This window comes from Acipenser ruthenus, chromosome 41 (genome assembly GCF_902713425.1).
Source record: "Acipenser ruthenus chromosome 41, fAciRut3.2 maternal haplotype, whole genome shotgun sequence".
NCBI lineage: Eukaryota > Metazoa > Chordata > Actinopteri > Acipenseriformes > Acipenseridae > Acipenser > Acipenser ruthenus.
In genome coordinates, this window is record NC_081229.1 from 6,914,011 (window position 1) to 6,937,744 (window position 23,734).

At 45.4% G+C, this 23,734-nt stretch overlaps 1 long non-coding RNA gene across 1 annotated transcript; it reads right to left on the reverse strand.

The window, feature by feature from the left end:
- Window positions 1-1,248: 1,248 nt before the first annotated feature.
- Window positions 1,249-23,709, reverse strand: LOC131709100 (uncharacterized). Its single transcript, XR_009311377.1, has 3 exons — window positions 23,583-23,709; window positions 13,420-13,492; window positions 1,249-1,770 (listed from the first exon to the last, which is right to left on the reverse strand). It is a non-coding gene; the product is annotated as an uncharacterized LOC131709100 (long non-coding RNA).
- Between the last annotated feature and the right edge of the window lie 25 nt (window positions 23,710-23,734).

Here is a 23,734-nt window from a genome sequence, read left to right on the forward strand (position 1 = left end):
ATTGTAACTGCAGATCACTAGATTAGACTGTATTAGAATTACATTGTAACTGCAGATCACTAGACTAGACTGTATTAGAATCACATTGTAACTGCAGATCACTAGACTAGACTGTATTAGAATCACATTGTAACTGCAGATCACTAGACTAGACTGTATTAGAATTACATTGTAACTGCAGATCACTAGACTAGACTGTATTAGAATTACATTGTAACTGCAGATCACTAGACTAGACTGTATTAGAATTACATTGTAACTGCAGATCACCAGACTAGACTGTATTAGAATTACATTGTAACTGCAGATCACCAGACTAGACTGTATTAGAATTACATTGTAACTGCAGATCACTAGACTAGACTGTATTAGAATTACATTGTAACTGCAGATCACTAGACTGTATTAGAATTACATTGTAACTGCAGATCACTAGACTAGACTGTATTAGAATTACATTGTAACTGCAGATCACTAGACTAGACTGTATTAGAATTACATTGTAACTGCAGTTTACCGTTTTTCTCCATCGCTCAAACACATTTCCTGAAACAATATCCTACGTTACCAAAACAGTTAACACACAAATCAAAACGGTCTTGTGGTTTGCAAAACTTCAAAAATCCTTTGCAAAATGCAATAATGCTTTCAGATGTCAAAATACATGTCTCAAAATCAAATACTCGCATCAAAATAATACATTTGCCATCAAATGAAAAGCTCACATTATCAACCATTTCACAAAGGTGCAATAAATTCAAAATATAAACATCAAAATGTTTAACCCTTTTTATTAATTTTTTCCTCATACCATTTCTGCCTGTTTACTCTTCTTACTTTAAATTGTGTAATGTGGCCATACATCTTACCTATAAGTGTATATCGTACCTATAAGTGTACATCTTACCTATAAGTGTACATCTTACCTATAAGTGTACATCTTACCTATAAGTGTATATCGTACCTATAAGTGTACATCTTACCTAGAAGTGTACATCTTACCTATAAGTGTACATCTTACCTATAAGTGTACATCTTACCTATAAGTGTATATCTTTTTTATATAGCCCCAGATGACCCAGACATCATAGTTTGCTATAATTACAACAGAAAACAAAAGGGATTTTACAGGTATTCAGCATCCAGCCTCTGATTTCTGTCAGGCCACATGTTCTCATCAACATCACAGAGAATGTTTTCTCTGGCCATACATCTCGGGAAAAAGTGCCTTGCATGGCGGAGTGACCCTTGAGCTGCCTCTGCAGTGATGTCTTGACATGCTGGAGCAGTGTTGTCTGCTCATGGGGATTACGGTCATACACCTTCCAACGCCAGGCGGAAAAAAACTCAGGAAGGGAGAGTAGGGTGGGAGGAACACCATTGAGAAGCGTGCAGGAGCTTCAAAACACCCTCGGAGAAGCGCAGAGTGGTGGAAGCCGACATTGTCCCATACAATGATAAAGTTTGTTAGCTCTGGTCCTTCTGGGGGGATAAGACCTTGATACATTGAACCTAGGAACACCAGCCATAATGCCACCATAGGCCCATATAACACAGCACGCCTATGGTGGCATTATGGGAGATCACACCATTTCTAGAAATGGCAGCACACATGGTTATATTTCCTCCATGCTGACCCGGGACATCAATTGTGGCACGATGACCAATGAGATTTCGTCCATGTCTCCTTTTTCTGGTCACATTGAAACCAGCCTCATCCACAAATACGTATTCATGTGGAGCAACACAGGCATCAAGCTGCAGTATTCTCTGAAAAGCAAAAAGAGTATGACAGATTATACAAGATCAAGATTACCATTAAACCGTTAAAAATGACAGTTTCTTTGCCTTTTTTTACCTCCCCCTTACTGTTCTGTTTACCTGCCATAGACATATGCAGTGTAGGCTTGATTAGGCAAAGTTCTATATTAGGAAGCGCCACTGCCATGTAGTGCACAGCCAGTGTATTGCTAGCAAATACTTGATCCAAAGTGGCCGATCACTAGATGGCGCTGCCTCTTACGTTCATAAAGGCATGTTGGCTGATCTAGCCTGTGTAACATGTGTCTATGACAGGCAACTGAAGAGCAGCTCCTGTAATTAATACCAAATGGCTTACATGTCTCAGAAACCGTTTAATAATTATATTATAATTCATTATCCATTCTAATAATAATAATAATTCATATTATTGGTATTATTATGACTGATGTTTCATCTTGTTCTTTACATGAACATGTCTATCTATCTATCTAACTGTGTACCACACCAGTGCAGGGACACAGGCTATAGTAAGGCTGCCACACCCCTCTCTTCCTCCCTCCATTCTCTCTTTCTCACAGATCCACCAAACAGAAGTAACACACTTTTTCAGCACAAATCTCAGTCCTAATCCTCTCCATTGAAGCTTCCACACTCAGAGTCTCTCATGCACACACACACACACACACACTTGAGAGCCTCTCCATTCTCTCTCTCTCTCTCTTCACATCCCTCTAAATCCCCATTTTAAATGGAGTCTGGTTTAATCCCCATTGCAGTGTTTATTAGCCCTGGAGGGGGTGAGGTAAGAGTTTGCTAAATCCCCAGATCCAATACAAGTTTCGGAGGGGGGGGGGGGGGGGGGGCAGTAATTATGGGATGGGGGCAGGTGTTGGGATACTAGACCCTCCTGAAGCTTGATAGTCTAATCTCTGTCCTCTGAACTGGTTGCCTTACCAGTTCATTACACATTCACAATCATATTGAAATGTGTCATCTTATAGTCAGATCAGTAAGAGTGACTGTTCCCAAATGATCTTCAGTGGCAATGCAAACAGACAGGCAGTGGCCCTGCACTGCCAATACAATGGCTGTGTATTATACGGATGAGGCAATGGTAGCACAACAATAGTGAAGCCACAATGGGGTGAATGTGCCCACAGTGTGTTACTGCAACTGTACCCTTCTGTGGTATAGATCCCAGGTCAAGGCTGGTCTGTGCCCTTTGAAATATTTATATTTAAGTGCTTCTGCACGCTTTTAATTAATACAAAAACAAGCCAAACACAGAAACTATAAAAAGTGTGACCAGAACCCTAGAAATCCAAAACTCTTCTTTAAAATAAACACGCTCAATCTTTGGTTATCCCGGTGTATAAACGTTCCTTCCCCGCACTCTCCTCAGCACTCCACTCTCCCTCTCCAAGCTCTTCTCAGCACTCTACTCTCACTTTGCTCAACACTCCACTCACACTCTCCTCAGCACCACTCTCAGTCTCTTCACTCTGCTCAGCACTCCACTCTAACTCTCTTCAGCACTCCACTCTCGCTCTCCACGCTCTCCTCAGCACTTCATTCTTGCTCTCCTCAGCATTCCACTCTCACTCTCTTCAGCACTCCACTCTCACTCTCCTCGTTCTCCTCAGCACTCCATTCTCACTCTCCTTTCTCTCCTCAGCACTCCACTCTCACTCTCCTCGTTTTCCTCAGCACTCCATTCTCACTCTCCTCGCTCTCCTCAGCACTCCATTCGCACTCCCCTCGCTCTCCTCAGCACTCCACTCTCACTCTCGTGGTGTATGCTGGGAGTGTGGGCTGGCTGTGAGTGAGTGTGGTGGAGCGTGTGAGACGCTGGGAGTTTTTTCACTCTATTCTTTTAGTGAAAGAGTATTTGTTTTAACTGACGTTGTTTTAAGTGTCATTTGGCTATTTACTAACACTTTATTGTCACTGTGGCCCAAAACGGGGCAACCCCCCTGTTCTCTTTTGAATCTTTGTCCCATAGAAACAGGATCAAAGTAGTTAGTGAAGAATATGTGTCGGTGGAGGACTGTGTGATGGTAGTGGGGGAATTAGTCAGTTTAATTATGTGAAGTCCGGGGCTCGAATGAGTAAAGCCATGGTTATATTTCTCAGTGAGGAGGCGATGGTATGGAAAGTGGTGCAGGAGGTGAAATGAATAGTGTATGTTTTTATCACAACTGAAAATATGAAATGTTTCGAGTGTGGTAAAGAAAGGCATATTGGGAGAAACTGCCCTAAATAATCCGGTGAGAAGGAGAACACAAAGAAAGGAGCTGATAGCGGCGATGAAGGACCCGCTCCTCGTGAACCTACCATCAGCAGGAATACTGAGGAGGAGACGGGAGACAGCAATGCCAGTGCAGAAAGCAAGGCTAACACATCAGATAAATCAGCAGGGACAACTGGCAGGTCGGCAGAAAAGACTGAAGCAGCAGGTAGCCAGCTGAAAAAATAAGTAAGCCGGCACAAACTGATGGTAAGCCGACTAAAATCACAGGTGAGACAGCAGGGCGTTGAGGCAGTGGACGTCCCCGGCAAAAGCAGCAGAAGCACTACACCAGTGGAGAAGTGAGAGTAGTGAGGAGGAGAGTGAGAATAGCGAGGAGGTGAATGAGAGTAGTGAGATGAGTGAGAGTGAGAGTAGTGAGGAGGTGAGTGAGAGTAGTGAGATGAGTGAGAGTGAGAGTAGTGCGGAGGTGAGTGAGAGCAGCGAGGAGGTGAGTGAGAGTACATAAGAACATAAGAACATATGAAAGTTTACAAACGAGAGGAGGCCATTCGGCCCATCTTGCTCGTTTGGTTGTTAGTAGCTTATTGATCCCAGAATCACATCAAGCAGCTTCTTGAAGGATCCCAGGGTGTCAGCTTCAACAACATTACTGGGGAGTTGGTTCCAGACCCTCACAATTCTCTGTGTAAAAAAGTGCCTCCTATTTTCTGTTCTGAATGCCCCTTTATCTAATCTCCATTTGTGACCCCTGGTCCTTGTTTCTTTTTTCAGGTCAGAAAAGTCCCCTGGGTCGACATTGTCAATACCTTTTAGGATTTTGAATGTTTGAATCAGATTGCCACGTAGTCTTCTTTGTTCAAGACTGAATAGATTCAATTCTTTTAACCTGTCTGCGTATGACATACCTTTTAAACACAGGATAAATCTGGTTGCTCTTCTTTGCACTCTTTCTAGAGCAGCAATACCCTTTTTGTAATGAGGTGACCAGGACTGAACACAATATTCTAGGCGAGGTCTTACTAATGCATTGTAAAGTTTTAACATTACTTCCCTTGATTTAAATTCAACACTTTTCACAATATATCCGAGCATCTTGTTGGCCTTTTTTATAGCTTCCCCACATTGTCTAGATGAAGACATTTCTGAGTCAACATAAACTCCTAGGTCTTTTTCATAGATTCCTTCTTCAATTTCAGTATCTCCCATATGATACTTTTCTCTATTAAATGTCATTTGCCATGTGTCTGCCCAGTTCTGAATGCTGTCTAGATCATTTTGAATGTAGCTCGTCGGCCTCGCTTAGCTGTGCCGATAAAGAAAGACGAGGAAAGCTCCGAGTACGAGAGTGATGAGGAGGGGTCTACTACAGACTCTTCATAGCGCTCTGAGCCCTCTGTCAGGCAGCCTGCAGAGAAGAGATATGATACAGAGAGCATCAAAAGCTTTTTAATACAATGGTGAAAAGACGGGTGAGTGTGCAGGATGTTTCCACTGATCCGAATCTGTTTGTAAGTACTGCTCAGTCCATTTGATATAACTGAGATCTGTGAACTCGATAACCCTGAGTGATACAGAATAAAGAAATTGACAAGTAAAGTTTGCAGACAGTTTCAAGTAAAGAAATTATAATGGCTGAAAAAAAAGTTTCCTCTCTTTGTTACTGCTCTATTTCATGGTGTTTTTTTCTCACTTTATCTTGATGGATAATTTTGTAACAGGCACTTTTAACATAAATGGGCTAGAGCCACACATAAACACGCATATGTGTTTGAAACAGTGACACAGAAAAATATAGAGGTTTCTTTTATTCAGGAAACCCACAGTGACTTTAATAATGAATCAGACTGGCTCAAGGCATGGAAGAGGACTATCGTTTTTAGGCATGGGACAAGCTGGAGTGTTTATCCCTCACTCTCTCTCATTTAAAGAGGTGCTTTTTAATAAACATGTTTGTTTTATTAATGTCTGTGCCCCCACTGAAGGGAGAGAGAGGGTGCAGTCTATTCAGATTTTAGATAGACTTATAGCAGAATGTTCACATGATGTGTTTTCATTTCTAGGGGGGGATTTTAACTGCACTTTAGAACATAAGAACATAAGAACGTTTACAAACGAGAGGAGGCCATTCAGCCCAAATGACTCTGTGGATAGGAGTCACACAGAGCCACACCCCCAGTCTGCCAGAGAACTTGCTTCTATTGTGAATCATTATGATCTAACTGATGTGTAGAGAGACAAGAGACCCATTGAAAGGCACGTGGGTGTACGTGGGTTACAGCTAGCGGCACTATTTGTTCATGTGCCAGGTCAGACCGTTTTATATGTTTAATCATCATTTTAACCGTGTGAAGAATTGTGTTATTGTGCCTAGTGGTCTGATCGTGGGATTGTTTTAGTCACTGCTGTATTGCCTTCTTTCAGGGTGCATGGTGCACTGGTGCATGGTGCAGGGTGCTCTGGTGCTGGGTGCAGGGTGCAGGGTGCACGGTGCACTGGTGCTGGGTGCAGGGTGCACAGTGCACGGTGCACTGGTGCAGGGTGCACGGTGCACTGGTGCATGGTGCACGGTGCACTGGTGCTGGGTGCAGTGTGCAGGGTGCACGGTGCACTGGTGCTGGGTGCAGGGTGCAGGGTGCACAGTGCATGGTGCACTGGTGCAGGGAGCACTGGTGCATGGTGCAGGGTGCACGGTGCACTGGTGCAGGGTGCATGGTGCAGGGTGCACAGTGGAGGGTGCAGGGTGCAGGGTGCACGGTGCACTGGTGCAGGGTGCACTGGTGCAGGGTGCAGGGTGCAGGGTGCACGGTGCAGGGTGATTGTCCATGTGGGCACTAATGACACTAAACTCAGAGAATCCGAGACTCTGTGATTGTCCATGTGGGCACTAATGATACTAAACTCAGAGAATCCGAGACTCTGTGATTGTCCATGTGGGCACTAATGATACTAAACTCAGAGAATCCGAGACTCTGTGATTGTCCATGTGGGCACTAATGATACTAAACTCAGAGAATCAGAGACTCTGTGATTGTCCATGTGGGCACTAATGATACTAAACTCAGAGAATCCGAGACTCTGTGATTGTCCATGTGGGCACTAATGACACTAAACTCAGAGAATCAGAGACTCTGTGATTGTCCATGTGGGCACTAATGATACTAAACTCAGAGAATCAGAGACTCTGTGATTGTCCATATGGGCACTAATGACACTAAACTCAGAGAATCCGAGACTCTGTGATTGTCCATGTGGGCACTAATGATACTAAACTCAGAGAATCAGAGACTCTGTGATTGTCCATGTGGGCACTAATGATACTAAACTCAGAGATCAGAGACTCTGTGATTGTCCATGTGGGCACTAATGACACTAAACTCAGAGAATCAGAGACTCTGTGATTGTCCATATGGGCACTAATGACACTAACCTCAGAGAATCAGTCTCTGTGATTGTCCATATGGGCACTAATGACACTAAACTCAGAGAATCAGAGACTCTGTGATTGTCCATGTGGGCACTAATGATACTAAACTCAGAGAATCAGAGACTCTGTGATTGTCCATGTGGGCACTAATGACACTAAACTCAGAGAATCAGAGACTCTGTGATTGTCCATGTGGGCACTAATGATACTAAACTCAGAGAATCAGAGACTCTGTGATTGTCCATGTGGGCACTAATGATACTAAACTCAGAGAATCAGAGACTCTGTGATTGTCCATATGGGCACTAATGACACTAAACTCAGAGAATCAGTCTCTGTGATTGTCCATGTGGGCACTAATGACACTAAACTCAGAGAATCAGAGTCTCTGTGATTGTCCATGTGGGCACTAATGATACTAAACTCAGAGAATCAGAGACTCTGTGATTGTCCATGTGGGCACTAATGATACTAAACTCAGAGAATCCGAGACTCTGTGATTGTCCATGTGGGCACTAATGATACTAAACTCAGAGAATCAGAGACTCTGTGATTGTCCATGTGGGCACTAATGATACTAAACTCAGAGAATCCGAGACTCTGTGATTGTCCATGTGGGCACTAATGACACTAAACTCAGAGAATCCGAGACTCTGTGATTGTCCATGTGGGCACTAATGACACTAAACTCAGAGAATCCGAGACTCTGTGATTGTCCATGTGGGCACTAATGACACTAAACTCAGAGAATCAGAGTCTCTGTGATTGTCCATGTGGGCACTAATGATACTAAACTCAGAGAATCAGAGACTCTGTGATTGTCCATGTGGGCACTAATGATACTAAACTCAGAGAATCCGAGACTCTGTGATTGTCCATGTGGGCACTAATGATACTAAACTCAGAGAATCAGAGACTCTGTGATTGTCCATGTGGGCACTAATGATACTAAACTCAGAGAATCCGAGACTCTGTGATTGTCCATGTGGGCACTAATGACACTAAACTCAGAGAATCCGAGACTCTGTGATTGTCCATGTGGGCACTAATGACACTAAACTCAGAGAATCCGAGACTCTGTGATTGTCCATGTGGGCACTAATGATACTAAACTCAGAGAATCAGAGACTCTGTGATTGTCCATGTGGACCAGTGGTGACATGTAGGGGTGGCACGCCAGGTCACGTGCCCTCCCAGATTTCTGCCAGGGTTTATTATTTAAAAATAAAAAAAATAAAATATATAGATTTTTTTTGTAAGTGGGTTCAGAATAGGTGAGTACGCAGTGGTTTATTTCAAACTTTCAAACCTTAACAACATAACCAACGAGTGTCTTTGACCCTTCACCGTTATATTAGTTCTGCGTGATATGACTTTAACTATGTCAGTCAGCGCGTGAGAGCGCGTGGCATTCGAAAATTTGTGTAAGCCTTGTTATTAGCTAAAATGGCAAAAAGACAACTACGCTTGGAGTTTTTCTACAAGAAAAAAGCTAAATCACCAACATCAGAGACATGAACAGAAACTGAAGCTGACTCTTCTGGAAGTTCTGGAGTTCAGAATGTTAATAGCAACGAGAGTGACGATACTTCCAGCACTCATACTACAGAGGTTAGTGCAGCTGTCTATAAAGAGACCCTAGCCTTGGACCGGATGCAGCTTTCGAATATACTGAAGAAGGCCCGTATCAGCCAGTGCCTGTGGGATCAAAACCAGAAAATTCAGGCAAGTGTGGTAAATGGCTTGAATACAGTGTACGTGATGACAGAGCTTTCTGCTTTTATGTCGAGCATTTGGCAATGAATGGGCCAAACAGTGAACTGGCATTTCGAATTGCGGGTTTTAAAACATGGAAGAAAGTAAATGAATGATTTCGGGAACATTCAAAGTGTGAATCCCACTGAGAAGCCTTTGCTAAATGGAAGGGTAGGCTGCTGTCCTGTAAAACAAGGAGTGTTGCATCGCAGCTTGACAGTCAAAAGAAAAAAACAGCGGAGGACAACCGAGCATATTTAGAAACTGTAACAGAGATCACTTTATTTTGCACTCGCCAGGGTATACCTTTGAGGGGATATGACAAGGGAATGGATTCCACAAATCAAGGCAATTTGCGGGAATTGATTAAACTGTGGAGTCCAGACAACGAACGGATTCATCGATTTATGGTTAGCAGAGAGAAGTACTTCACCCACCGACACAGCTCATGTCAGAATGAAATCATCGAAGTTAGGCTTCACAAGTGACAGATTCAATCGTAAATGAAGTAAAAAAGCTGAAGTGTTTTCCATCATTGCAGACGAAACAATGGATCTGTCAAAAGACAAACAAACCAAGATCATGCAACAGTCTCTTGACACAGGGGTTGTACCGACAGACTGGAAAATTGAAAACGTAATACCGCTCCACAAAAAGGGAGATAAAACCGAACCAGGTAAATATAGACCGATAAGCCTGACTTCTATTATATGTAAACTTATGAAAACTATAATAAGATCCAAAATTCAAAATTACCTATATGGTAACAATATCCTGGGAGACAGTCAGCATGGTTTTAGGAAAGGGAGATCGTGTCTAACTAACCTGCTTGATTTTTTTGAGGTTGCAACATCGACAATGGATAATTGCAAAGCATACGACATGGTTTATTTAGATTTCCAGAAAGCTTTTGACAAAGTCCCGCATAAAAGATTAATTCTCAAACTGAACGCAGTAGGGATTCAAGGAAATGCATGCACATGGATTAGGGAGTGGTTAACATGTAGAAAACAGAAAGTACTGATTAGAGGAGAAACCTCAAAATGAAGCGAGGTAACCAGTGGTGTACCACAGGGATCAGTATTAGGTCCTCTGCTATTCCTAATCTACATTAATGATTTAGATTCTGGTATAGTAAGCAAACTTGTTAAATTTGCAGATGACACAAAAATAGGAGTGGCAAACACTGATGCAGCAGCAAAAGTCATTCAAAATGATCTAGACAGCATTCAGAAGTGGGCAGACACATGGCAAATGACATTTAATAGAGAAAAGTATCATATGGGAGATACTGAAATTGAAGAAGGAATCTATGAAAAATATCTAGGAGTTTATGTTGACTCAGAAATGTCTTCATCTAGACAATGTGGGGAAGCTATAAAAAAGGCCAACAAGATGCTCAGATATATAGTGAAAAGTGTTGAATTTAAATCAAGGGAAGTAATGTTAAAACTTTACAATGCATTAGTAAGACCTCACCTAGAATATTATGTTCAGTTCTGGTCACCTCGTTACAAAAAGGATATTGCTGCTCTAGAAAGAGTGCAAAGAAGAGCAACCAGAATTATCCCGGGTTTAAAAGGCATGTCGTATGCAGACAGGCTAAAAGAACTGAATCTGTTCATTCTTGAACAAAGAAGACGACGCGGCCATCTGATTCAAACATTCAAAATTTTAAAAGGTACTGACAGTGTCGACCTAGGGGACTTTTTTGACCTGAAAAAAGAAACAAGGACCAGGGGTCACAAATGGAGATTAGATAAAGGGGCATTCAGAACAGAAAATAGGAGGCACTTTTTTACACAGAGAATTGTGAGGGTCTGGAACCAACTCTCCAGTAATGTTGTTGAAGCTGACACCCTGGGATCCTTCAAGAAGATGCTTGATGAGATTCTGGGATCAATAAGCTAATAACAACCAAACGAGCAAGATGGACCGAATTGCCTCCTCTCGTTTGTAAACTTTCATATGTTCTTATGTTCTTATGTTCTAAACAAATCCTTGAGTACGTCTGAACTAGAGTTGGATTCCTTATTTAGAAAAATGAAACTCACAACTTGCACATTAGATCCTATTCCTACTATACTTTGAAAAGAGATACTGTATATCCAAAAATAAATATCACTGTTTAAAATATTGTCAACAGTTCTCTTTTATCAGGTGCTGTGCCACTCGTTTAAGACTGTAGTATTAAAGCCCCTTATTAAGAAGCCCACCCTTGATCCCATTGTTCTTAATAACTACAGGCAATTTCCAATCTCCCTTGTCTGTCCAAAGTGTTAGAAAGAGCAGTGGCTGGCCAACTTAATAGATCTCTTGATACACAGAAATTTTCTGAGAAACTGCAGTCTGGTTTCAAGCCTTATCATAGTACCAAGACAGCAATCCGAGTAGTGAATGATGTTCTTCTGTCCTCTGACCTGGGCTCACCTTCAGTCCTTGTTTTATTTTATTTAAGTGCAGCTTTTGACACCATTGATCACACTGTTTTAATTGATTGCCTTGAACATTTGGTGTGGTGGGATTGTCAGGTACTGTCTTGTCCTGGTTCTGGTCTTATCTTTCAAACAGGTTTCAGTTTATATAAATTGAGGAGGAGACCTCATTTTTATCAGAGGTTACTTGTGGGGTCATTCGAGGTTCAATTCTTGGCCCAATTTTATTTTCTCTTTATATGTTACTGTGAACAGGCTGGCTGTAGGGTTGACGTCAGGCCAGAAAGAAACACAGACAGTAGTGGCAGGTGAAACTGAGACGCTGCGGCGCTCACTGCGTTTAATTGAATGAAACAAATAAAAGATTTAAACAAAAAAACAGCACACGGCACTTGAGGCCAAAATAAATAGACAAACAAAATGGACTAACACTTAAACAAACAGTGGACTAACAAACAAAGAAACACGGTGACTCAAAACAAACAAGTATTGTAAATAGCAATTGCTATTAATTATCCTTTTAGTTTATTTTACTCTCTCCCGTTCTCCACTCACCAAACACCCAACCCTGAGTGAGTGAAACGTGCATCTATATATACTGTTGTGCCGGGATTCAATTACTAATTAATTATTCACTTGAATCCCAGCATGTGAACTAATTTGTGCAACCCCGTGCTCACATACTATTAAATACTTTAAATGCACGTGAAGTAAACGTGCCTAAATACAACTATATATTTGAAATCACTCGTGCTACACAGACCCATTTATATCCCGTGCAGCAATATCTATACGCCAACATTAATACACCACACACAACATATAACACACAAACGCACACAGGGGCGGGGCACACTGCCACAGTTACCTTTGGGTGACCTTATTCGTAGACATGGAGCTAGTTTCCACTGTTCTGCTGATGGTACTCAGCTTTACTTGTCCCTCAAACAGGACCATGTATCTGCTGCTAATATTTTGAATACCTGTCTTGCTGATATCAAGAACTGGATGTTTATTATTTTTTTTATATTAAATTAAGACAAAACAGAAGCGATGATACTGGGACCTCAGAAAAATCAGAAAAATAGACATTTGGTTGATGTTTTATTTGATGGACTTTCCTTTTTTCATTTAAGAAATATTGCAAGACTGAGAGGTATTTTTCTGCAGGCAGGATGCAGAGAGATTAATGATTATTAATTGATTATTGCAATGGTCTTTCATTAGGACTAGATTAATGCAGGCTTGTATATCCTCTAGGATTGATTATTGCAATGGTCTTTCATTAGGACTAGATTAATGCATGCTTGTATATCCTCTAGGATTGATTATTGCAATGGTCTTTCATTAGGACTAGATTAATGCAGGCTTGTATATCCTCTAGGATTGATTATTGCAATGGTCTTTCATTAGGACTAGATTAATGCATGCTTGTATATCCTCTAGGATTGATTATTGCAATGGTCTTTCATTAGGACTAGATTAATGCATGCTTGTATATCCTCTAGGATTGATTATTGCAATGGTCTTTCATTGGGACTAGATTAATGCAGGCTTGTATATCCTCTAGGATTGATTATTGCAATGGTCTTTCATTGGGACTAGCCACAACATTATTTCACCTTCAACTTGTACAAAATGCTGCTGCTAGAATTTTAACTCAGGTCACGAGGTGAGAGCACATCACCCCCATGCTGGCATCCTTGCATTGGCTCCCTGTTAGTTTTAGAATAGATTTTAAAGTGCTGCTGTTAACTTATAAGGCTTTAAATGGTCTCGCACCTCCGTACCTTAAAGATCTTCTGGAACCCTATGTCCCCAATCGCCCGCTCCGATCACTGGATGCTGAGTTACTGTCTGTACCTGTTATACAGAAAAAAAACTCAGATGGTAGATCTTTTAGTTATATGGCACCTAAATTATGGAACAACTTACCCATCACAATTAGAGAAGCCCCTTCAGCCGATGCCTTCAAATCTAGACTAAAAAAAAACATTTTTATAGCCTGGCAATCTCATCTACATGAGCTGATATTCTCTTGTCTCCATATTTTTCCCACTGTTGCTCTTTTTAAAAACATATTTTTATAATATAGCTTATCTATCCAACTTTTTTACCCTTTTCTTTTTACATATTTTACTGTTTTGTTTCTATTGGTTTGTAATATGTTTTGTTTTTATTCTTGTAATGCGCTTTGTGGTGACCTGTCGTGAAAGGCGCTATATAAAAATACAATTGATTGATTGATTGATTGATTGATTTACTTCTCACAGGAGGCTTATTCTGTGTCTTAGTCCAGTAATGTTTTTCTGATACAATCCACTGACACACACAATCCCTATCCAGTACTGCATACTTATAGCGAGCATGCATTTGCGATGATACTGAGGCCACAGCACTGGTCACTGCTATATATTTCCAGTCTTCAGGCACAGAGATCTCAGCTAAATAATGTCAACAGGTGAGGGACAATCTCAGCAGGTCTGTCACTGTTTGACAATGAGTTTGACAGTGTCAAATGTGATGCAAAATCAATTACAGCCAGACACCAAGGTGACCCACCTCGGAAATGTTAGTGTTAAAGGGAATCAACACAAGATCATAGTTAAGAACAGTGTGGCGTAGTGGACTCTTGACCGGAGGGTTGTGGGTTCAATCCCTGGTAGGGGACACTGCTGCTGTACCCTTGAGCAAGGTACTTTACCTAGATTGCTCCAGTAAAAATCCAACTGTATAAATGGGTAATTGTATATAAAAATAATGTGATATCTTGTAACAATTGTAAGTCGCCCTGGATAAGGGCGTCTGCTAAGAAATAAATAATAATAATAAATAATAATAATATTGTATAATATGTCCATATTCTCCCACTGTGCTCTGCTGATAAAGATATGTTGGGCAACAGATAAAGCCATTCCTTCCCTCACAATGTAAGCAGTTATTACACACGCTCATTGTGTCTCCATTGATCCATTCCTGAGAATGAAAGCATTGGTATCGTTCAGGCGTGCATTGGGACACATTATTTTACATACCAGGGCTCATTGCTTGTGTCAGCAAGCCTGGGAGCTGGAGTGGATGAACATAAGGAGACAAATCACTGAATTTATAGGAAAGATGTCTTACAGGTGAATGTCTTTTATCAGTTTCAGCAGAGCCATCTTCCAGGGTTGTTGCCATAGCTGAGTCCGGGGCAGGAATGACATTCATAATCTTTTGGTCTGTGCCTTTTTCTGCCTGATTTATCTTCTGACCTAGAGACTTGCTCTCAGATTAGAGAAGCAGTGACGATGCTTGTATTCTTGTGATGCAATGTTACATGCCTTTTCTATTGCAATTATATGGTAACACTTTCTAGTACTTGGATAAGTCACTGTGAACATTAATCCAAAGAGAGCTTGACAGCATGCATCTTGTTCCTGAAAACACTCTTCACTACGAATGTTTGTAGCTGTGCATTTAAAGATCCAAACCCTTTCTCATGGATGCTTTTGCATGTGAATCCTGTGTCATTCTATACCTAGGGCCTCCTTCAATAACTCGTGGGCTGGTGTCAGATGTTCCCTTTACCTTTTCCACAACAGTCTGTGTGGCATGGCTGAGGCCCTGCACGTGTAAATAGTGTGTTTTGTGTTTCTTTGTAAATAAAGTTTGTTTCATTCAAATGTTTAAGTTTGTGTTCAATATAGCAGGGCCAGGGTTCGAATCCCCTTCCTGATTCGGACAAGCGTGGAATGCGACGTCAATCAATGTATTGATTTTAAATGAACCCTGTCTGGCCACATACTGAGAGAGGAGCTGGAAAGCCAGTCCTTTGTTCTCTACAAGCTGGAGGTGAAGGTCTGTGAGTCAGCGGAGAACCTACAAGACTGTGTGTGGCACCAGGGTGAAAAACCAAAGCAAGAAACTAGTAGTGATCACCAAGTGTATACCGGGATCCTAGTGTTTAACAAAGGGAAATTAATTCAGGAGATTCAATCCCACAACAGTATACAGGATGTGTCAGCTCAGAGGGTTCCTGGAGGAGCGGGACCCTCAGTTATACAGGATGTGTTAGTGCAGAGGGAACCTCATACAGGATGTGTCAGCGCAGGGGGTTCCTGGAGGAGCGGGACCCTCATACAGGATGTGTCAGCGCAGAGGGTTCCTGGAGGAGCGGGACCCTCATACAGGATGTGTCAGTGCAGAGGGTTCCTGGAGGAGCGGGACCCTCAGTTATACGGGATGTGTCAGTGCAGAGGGTTCCTGGAGGAGCGGGACCCTCATACAGGATGTGTCAGTGCAGAGTGTTCCTGGAGGAGTGGGACCCTCATACAGGATGTGTCAGCGCAGAGGGTTCCTGGAGGAGCGGGACCCTCATACAGGATGTGTCAGTGCAGAGGGTTCCTGGAGGAGCGGGACCCTCATACAGGATGTGTCAGTGCAGGGGGTTCCTGGAGGAGTGGGACCCTCATACAGGATGTGTCAGTGCAGGGGGTTCCTGGAGGAGTGGGACACTCATACAGGATGTGTCAGTGCAGAGGGTTCCTGGAGGAGCGGGACCCTCATACAGGATGTGTCAGTGCAGAGGGTTCCTGGAGGAGTGGGACCCTCATACAGGATGTGTCAGTGCAGGGGATTCCTGGAGGAGCGGGACCCTCATACAGGATGTGTCAGTGCAGAGGGTTACTGGAGGAGCGGGACCCTCATACAGGATGTGTCAGTGCAGAGTGTTCCTGGAGGAGTGGGACCCTCATACAGGATGTGTCAGTGCAGGGGATTCCTGGAGGAGAGGGACCCTCATACAGGATGTGTCAGTGCAGACGGTTCCTGGAGGAGCAGGAAACTCAGTTATACAGGATGTGTCATTGCAGAGGGTTACTGGAGGTGCGGGGCCCTCATAGAAGATGTGTCAGTGCAGAGGGTTCCTGGAGGAGCGGGACCCTCAGTTATACAGGATGTGTTAGTGCAGAGGGACCCTCATACAGGATGTGTCAGTGCAGAGGGTTCCTGGAGGAGCGGGACCCTCATACAGGATGTGTCAGTGCAGAGGGTTCCTGGAGGAGTGGGACCCTCATACAGGATGTGTCAGTGCAGAGTGTTCCTGGAGGAGTGGGACCCTCATACAGGATGTGTCAGTGCAGGGGATTCCTGGAGGAGCGGGACCCTCATACAGGATGTGTCAGTGCAGAGGGTTCCTGGAGGAGCGGGACCCTCATACAGGATGTGTCAGTGCAGAGGGTTCCTGGAGGAGCGGGACCCTCATACAGGATGTGTCAGTGCAGAGGGTTCCTGGAGGAGCGGGACCCTCATACAGGATGTGTCAGTGCAGAGGGTTCCTGGAGGAGCGGGACCCTCATACAGGATGAGTCAGTGCAGAGGGTTCCTGGAGGAGCGGGACCCTCATACAGGATGTGTCAGTGCAGAGGGTTCCTGGAGGAGCAGGACCCTCAGTTATACAGGATGTGTTAGTGCAGAGGGAACCTCATACAGGATGTGTCAGCGCAGGGGGTTCCTGGAGGAGCGGGACCCTCATACAGGATGTGTCAGTGCAGAGGGTTCCTGGAGGAGCGGGACCCTCATACAGGATGTGTCAGTGCAGAGGGTACCTGGAGGAGCGGGACCCTCATACAGGATGTGTCAGTGCAGAGGGTACCTGGAGGAGCGTGACCCTCATACAGGATGTGTCAGTGCAGGGGGTTCCTGGAGGAGCGGGACACTCAGTTATACAGGATGTGTCAGTGCAGAGGGTTCCTGGAGGAGCGGGACCCTCATACAGGATGTGTCAGTGCAGAGGGTTCCTGGAGGAGTGGGACCATCATACAGGATGTGTCAGTGCAGGGGATTCCTGGAGGAGCGGGACCCTCATACAGGATGTGTCAGTGCAGAGGGTTACTGGAGGAGCGGGACCCTCATACAGGATGTGTCAGTGCAGAGTGTTCCTGGAGGAGTGGGACCCTCATACAGGATGTGTCAGTGCAGGGGATTCCTGGAGGAGAGGGACCCTCATACAGGATGTGTCAGTGCAGACGGTTCCTGGAGGAGCAGGAAACTCAGTTATACAGGATGTGTCATTGCAGAGGGTTACTGGAGGTGCGGGGCCCTCATAGAAGATGTGTCAGTGCAGAGGGTTCCTGGAGGAGCGGGACCCTCAGTTATACAGGATGTGTTAGTGCAGAGGGACCCTCATACAGGATGTGTCAGTGCAGAGGGTTCCTGGAGGAGCGGGACCCTCATACAGGATGTGTCAGTGCAGAGGGTTCCTGGAGGAGTGGGACCCTCATACAGGATGTGTCAGTGCAGAGTGTTCCTGGAGGAGTGGGACCCTCATACAGGATGTGTCAGTGCAGGGGATTCCTGGAGGAGCGGGACCCTCATACAGGATGTGTCAGTGCAGAGGGTTCCTGGAGGAGCGGGACCCTCATACAGGATGTGTCAGTGCAGAGGGTTCCTGGAGGAGCGGGACCCTCATACAGGATGTGTCAGTGCAGAGGGTTCCTGGAGGAGCGGGACCCTCATACAGGATGTGTCAGTGCAGAGGGTTCCTGGAGGAGCGGGACCCTCATACAGGATGAGTCAGTGCAGAGGGTTCCTGGAGGAGCGGGACCCTCATACAGGATGTGTCAGTGCAGAGGGTTCCTGGAGGAGCAGGACCCTCAGTTATACAGGATGTGTTAGTGCAGAGGGAACCTCATACAGGATGTGTCAGCGCAGGGGGTTCCTGGAGGAGCGGGACCCTCATACAGGATGTGTCAGTGCAGAGGGTTCCTGGAGGAGCGGGACCCTCATACAGGATGTGTCAGTGCAGAGGGTACCTGGAGGAGCGGGACCCTCATACAGGATGTGTCAGTGCAGAGGGTACCTGGAGGAGCGTGACCCTCATACAGGATGTGTCAGTGCAGGGGGTTCCTGGAGGAGCGGGACACTCAGTTATACAGGATGTGTCAGTGCAGAGGGTTCCTGGAGGAGCGGGACCCTCATACAGGATGTGTCAGTGCAGAGGGTTCCTGGAGGAGCGGAACCCTCATACAGGATGTGTTAGTGCAGAGGGACCCTCATACAGGATGTGTCAGTGCAGAGGGTTCCTGGAGGAGCGGGACCCTCATACAGGATGTGTCAGTGCAGGGGGTTCCTGGAGGAACGGGACCCTCAGTTATACAGGATGTGTCAGTGCAGAGGGTTCCTGGAGGAGCGGGACCCTCATACAGGATGTGTCAGTGCAGAGGGTTCCTGGAGGAGCGGAACCCTCATACAGGATGTGTTAGTGCAGAGGGACCCTCATACAGGATGTGTCAGTGCAGAGGGTTCCTGGAGGAGCGGGACCCTCATACAGGATGTGTCAGTGCAGAGGGTTCCTGGAGGAGCGGGACCCTCATACAGGATGTGTCAGTGCAGAGGGTTCCTGGAGGAGCGGGACCCTCATACAGGTTGTGTCAGTGCAGAGGGTTCCTGGAGGAGCGGGACCCTCATACAGGATGTGTCAGTGCAGAGGGTTCCTGGAGGAGTGGGACCCTCATACAGGATGTGTCAGTGCAGAGGGTTCCTGGAGGAGCGGGACCCTCATACAGGTTGTGTCAGTGCAGAGGGTTCCTGGAGGAGCGGGACCCTCATACAGGATGTGTCAGTGCAGGGGATTCCTGGAGGAGAGGGACCCTCATACAGGATGTGTCAGTGCAGACGGTTCCTGGAGGAGCAGGAAACTCAGTTATACAGGATGTGTCATTGCAGAGGGTTACTGGAGGTGCGGGGCCCTCATAGAAGATGTGTCAGTGCAGAGGGTTCCTGGAGGAGCGGGACCCTCAGTTATACAGGATGTGTTAGTGCAGAGGGACCCTCATACAGGATGTGTCAGTGCAGAGGGTTCCTGGAGGAGCGGGACCCTCATACAGGATGTGTCAGTGCAGAGGGTTCCTGGAGGAGTGGGACCCTCATACAGGATGTGTCAGTGCAGAGTGTTCCTGGAGGAGTGGGACCCTCATACAGGATGTGTCAGTGCAGGGGATTCCTGGAGGAGCGGGACCCTCATACAGGATGTGTCAGTGCAGAGGGTTCCTGGAGGAGCGGGACCCTCATACAGGATGTGTCAGTGCAGAGGGTTCCTGGAGGAGCGGGACCCTCATACAGGATGTGTCAGTGCAGAGGGTTCCTGGAGGAGCGGGACCCTCATACAGGATGTGTCAGTGCAGAGGGTTCCTGGAGGAGCGGGACCCTCATACAGGATGAGTCAGTGCAGAGGGTTCCTGGAGGAGCGGGACCCTCATACAGGATGTGTCAGTGCAGAGGGTTCCTGGAGGAGCAGGACCCTCAGTTATACAGGATGTGTTAGTGCAGAGGGAACCTCATACAGGATGTGTCAGCGCAGGGGGTTCCTGGAGGAGCGGGACCCTCATACAGGATGTGTCAGTGCAGAGGGTTCCTGGAGGAGCGGGACCCTCATACAGGATGTGTCAGTGCAGAGGGTACCTGGAGGAGCGGGACCCTCATACAGGATGTGTCAGTGCAGAGGGTACCTGGAGGAGCGTGACCCTCATACAGGATGTGTCAGTGCAGGGGGTTCCTGGAGGAGCGGGACACTCAGTTATACAGGATGTGTCAGTGCAGAGGGTTCCTGGAGGAGCGGGACCCTCATACAGGATGTGTCAGTGCAGAGGGTTCCTGGAGGAGCGGAACCCTCATACAGGATGTGTTAGTGCAGAGGGACCCTCATACAGGATGTGTCAGTGCAGAGGGTTCCTGGAGGAGCGGGACCCTCATACAGGATGTGTCAGTGCAGGGGGTTCCTGGAGGAACGGGACCCTCAGTTATACAGGATGTGTCAGTGCAGAGGGTTCCTGGAGGAGCGGGACCCTCATACAGGATGTGTCAGTGCAGAGGGTTCCTGGAGGAGCGGAACCCTCATACAGGATGTGTTAGTGCAGAGGGACCCTCATACAGGATGTGTCAGTGCAGAGGGTTCCTGGAGGAGCGGGACCCTCATACAGGATGTGTCAGTGCAGAGGGTTCCTGGAGGAGCGGGACCCTCATACAGGATGTGTCAGTGCAGAGGGTTCCTGGAGGAGCGGGACCCTCATACAGGTTGTGTCAGTGCAGAGGGTTCCTGGAGGAGCGGGACCCTCATACAGGATGTGTCAGTGCAGAGGGTTCCTGGAGGAGTGGGACCCTCATACAGGATGTGTCAGTGCAGAGGGTTCCTGGAGGAGCGGGACCCTCATACAGGTTGTGTCAGTGCAGAGGGTTCCTGGAGGAGCGGGACCCTCATACAGGATGTGTCAGTGCAGAGGGTTCCTGGAGGAGTGGGACCCTCATACAGGATGTGTCAGTGCAGAGGGTTCCTGGAGGAGCGGGACCCTCATACAGGATGTGTCAGTGCAGAGGGTTCCTGGAGGAGCGGGACCCTCATACAGGATGTGTCAGTGCAGAGGGTTCCTGGAGGAGCGGGACCCTCATACAGGTTGTGTCAGTGCAGAGGGTTCCTGGAGGAGCGGGACCCTGATACAGGATGTGTCAGTGCAGATGGTTCCTGGAGGAGCGGGACCCTCATACAGGATGTGTCATTGCAGAGGGTTACTGGAGGTGCGGGGCCCTCATAGAAGATGTGTCAGTGCAGGGGGTTCCTGGAGGAGTGGGACCCTCAGTTATACAGGATGTGTCAGTGCAGAGGGTTCCTGGAGGAGCGGGACCCTCATACAAGATGTGTCAGCGCAGAGGGTTCCTGGAGGAGCGGGACCTTCAATTATACAGGATTTGTCAGTGTATGGGGTTCCTGGAGGAGCGGGACCCTAATACAGGATGTGTCAGCGCAGAGGGTTCCTGGACGAACGGGACTCTCAGTTATACAGGATGTGTCAGTGCAGGGGGTTCCTGGAGGAGCGGGACTCTCATACAGGATGTGTCAGTGCAGAGGGTTTCTGGAGGAGCGGGACCCTCAGTTATACAGGATGTGTCAGTGCAGAGGGTTCCTGGAGGAGCGGGACCCTCATACAGGATGTGTCAGTGCAGAGGGTTCCTGGAGGAACGGGACCCTCAGTTATACAGGATGTGTCAGTGCAGAGGGTTCCTGGGGGAGCGGGACCCTCATACAGGATGTGTCAGTGCAGAGGGTTCCAGGAGGAGCGGGACCCTCATACAGGATGTGTCAGTGCAGGGGGTTCCTGGAGGAGCGGGACCCTCATACAAGATGTGTCAGTGCAGAGGGTTCCTGGAGGAGCGGGACCTTCATACAGGATGTGTCAGTGCAGAGGGTTCCTGGAGGAGTGGGACACTCATACAGGATGTGTCAGTGCAGAGGGTTCCTGGAGGAGCGGGACCCTGATACAGGATGTGTCAGTGCAGAGGGTTCCGGGAGGAGCGGGACCCTCATACAGGATGTGTCAGTGCAGAGGGTTCCTGGAGGAGCGGGACCCTCATACAGGATGTGTCAGTGCAGAGGGTTCCTGGAGGAGCGGGATCCTCATACAGGATGTGTCAGTGCAGAGGGTTCCTGGAGGAGCGGGACCCTCAGTTATACAGGAAAATAGGAGGCACTTTTTTACACAGAGAATTGTGAGGGTCTGGAACCAGCTCCCCAGTAATGTTGTTGAAGCTGACACCCTGGGATTCTTCAAGAAGCTGCTTGATGAGATTCTGGGATCAATAAGCTACTAACAACCAAACGAGCAAGATGGGCTGAATGGCCTCCTCTCGTTTCTAAACTTTCTTATGTTCTTATGAAGCGAGAATATAACTACAAGAGAAGACTTGTTCAGCAGAATTTGGGTCTTCTTCAAGGAACTGTTGAGTATAATTCCCTTACCTTTCCCTTGTGGAACTAGAGTAATTAATGATAATTACAACACATAGAAATTGATAAAATAGTTATCTTAAGTTGCGCTTTTAACACTCGTATGAAAAACCTCATCTAAGCTGATTAACTCATATTGTCACATGAAGTGTTTCAAAAGTATACTTTTTTTGTAAACCGTAGCTGTGATATGTTATTAGAAGAATTGTAATTGTGAAATTGGTTTTGCATTTCAATAATACGTGCTTGTGTTTCACAAGTTAGGATTCTACTTGTACTGTAGTTTAATTGCATAATTGAAAAACGACATCTATAGAAGCAGATACATTCAAGGAATAGGTGTTGACTTGTGCTGCATTGATATGTATGTGTACTGCTACCTCACGATGATTTTCTAGGGTTTTCCTTTCTGTACCCTTATTATTATTATTATCTAATAAACTGCTACAATATTTTAACCTGCCTTGTTGTGGTTGAGGGTGTTTTGTGTGTTCATTGTAATTCCTCGATCTTATACACGTCATTAAATAAAATAATATTGATGAGGTCTTTATTATTATTATTTGTTTATTTAGCAGACTTACAGAGACTAGGGTGTGTGAACTATGCATCAGCTGCAGAGTCACTTACAACTAAGTCTCACCCGAAAGACGGAGCACAAGGAGGTTAAGTGACTTGCTCAGGGTGACACAATGAGGCAGTGGCTGAGGTGGGATTTGAACCGGGGACCTCCAGGTTACAAGCACTTTTCTTTAACCACTGGACCACACAGCCTCCTATGTATGTACTGGGAAAATCTCCAAAATGTGAATGTATATTCAGATTTTTTAACAGATAACACATACTGTGTTTAGTCGGTGATCTAATATGGTAATGGTCACATAGTATTCATTCAAGTTGATTAACGCACGTTAATTTGAACTGTATTAATTATGCAAGTTAATTAAGTGTTTGAATTAATTATTAAACAAACTAATGTAATTAGACCCACACAATAAAACTCAGTATATCAATCAAACTCAGTGTATCAATCAAACTCATTATATCAATCAAACTCAGTAAATCAGTCAAACTCAGTATATCAATCAGACTCTATATCAACCAAATTCAGTGAATCAATAAAACGCAGGAGTATTAACACAGAACAGATACAGGTTAAAAATAATTAAAAAATAAATTGAAAAAGCGACTTACTTTTTAATATTGTCATTCATGATAAAGCAAACTGAAACTGAAGAATATTGGCGCCACCTAGCAGCACACAAATAAAACAACAGCCTTATTTAAAAAATAATAATAATAATTGTCAGCGTCATATTTGTGAGGGGCTGTGTTAAATCGGTTCA